The sequence below is a fragment of the Hippopotamus amphibius genome, chromosome 5, assembly GCF_030028045.1.
Source record: "Hippopotamus amphibius kiboko isolate mHipAmp2 chromosome 5, mHipAmp2.hap2, whole genome shotgun sequence".
Taxonomy (NCBI): Eukaryota; Metazoa; Chordata; class Mammalia; order Artiodactyla; family Hippopotamidae; genus Hippopotamus; species Hippopotamus amphibius.
Window position 1 is genome coordinate 105716452 of NC_080190.1, and position 1655 is coordinate 105718106.

Genomic DNA, 1655 nt, shown 5'->3' on the forward strand with positions numbered 1-1655 from the left:
CTTTGAGTTTCTGGATTCGATTTTTATTGCATCTGTAACAAATCACCACAAATTTAGCAACTTAAAAGGACACCCATTCATCATCTCACAGTTCTGTGAGAAGTCTGGCGTGGCTCAATGGGGTCCTCTGTTTCAGGTCTCACAAGGCCAAAACCCAGGTGTTGGCCAGCCTCTCATCCCACGAGGTGAGGGAGAAATCATTTCCTCATGGCTGTTGGACTGAGGTCGCTGTTGCTGGCTTTCCGCCAGGGTCCATGTAGGCGCTGCCCACACACATGGGGTCCCTCCATCTTTAAAGCTGCAGAAGCGAGTCTGAGTCCTCCCCCTTCGATTCTCTCTGGATTTTGGAATCTGCCCTTTAAAGGCTCATGTGATTAGATCAGGCCCATCTGGATCATCTCCACGTCTTAAGGTCAACTGACTTGGGACTTTAATTACAGCTGAGAAATCTCTTCACAGCACTATCTAGATTAGTGTCTGATTAAATAACCAGGGATTGGAATCATGAAATGGGATGGGGCAAGGTGGGGAGAGTTTAAAGATTTCCGTCTACCCTGACTTGTAACTGAACCAAGCTGTACCTTCCTTCCCTGTTATAAAAAGTGAGGGTGGGAATTATCCCTAACTCATTGATTGCTATAGGAATTTAAATACCATAATCCATGCAATACACCTAGCACAGATCCTAGACTGTAGCTGAAATTTAAAATACATTCATTTTGTAATCTACAACAGCATTAATATAATTAGCACTGCTGCATGTTCTATATGAAAGTGAAGAAAGTAAATCCTGAGTTCTCATCACAAGGAAAACATATTTTCTTTTTCTTTTAATTTGCCTCTATATGAGATGACAGATGTTCACTAGACTTGTAATCATTTCATGATGTATGTAAGTCAAATCATTATGCTGTATCCCTTAAACTTAACTTATACAGTGCTGTATGTCAATTATATCTCAATAAAACTGGAAGAAAAGATACTCATTGTCTTATGAAAGAGCAATCATGTTCACAAATGTCTACACTATTTTTCTATTACTCTAGGACTTACTGAAAAACCTGTGCAAGAATAAACTTGCTTCTTTTTAATAATTAAAGTTGAGTTTGCTCTCTGAAAAATCTATAGTTTGCATGAAAAATAAAGAACTTTTCCATGTAAATTTACCTGGAATTCCATGTGGTGTTTTACATATTATTTTTGACATATCTGCCGAAAAAAAATCAAATAGTTTTAATATGTTTTACCATCAGTAACAGATTTTCTAGGAAGCTTCACTGCTCCCATTAGTTTTTATTATTCCTACCTTCATTATAGGGAAACTAGTGTTTTGGTATGCATTCTCTACACCAGGAACTAATTTGAACTAATTTAATCTCTTTAATACCTCCCTAATTTACTAAAGAATCTTCCTAGGCCTTTGATATGGAAAGATAAATGATCAACAGCTGTTCTCACCAGAGAGTTCCTAACCTCTGACATGAGCTAAGTGAGTTAATCTATAAAACGGTTGACCTTCTGATGGCTAGGTTGAGGGCTTTTTGTAGATAAAATACTTGTAAAAGAATGAATCGGATATTTCTGTCTCCAAAAATGACCTCGTTTTCTCATCAGGTCTTTGGTTCCCTAATGACTTTGTCTGTCTTCCACATAAA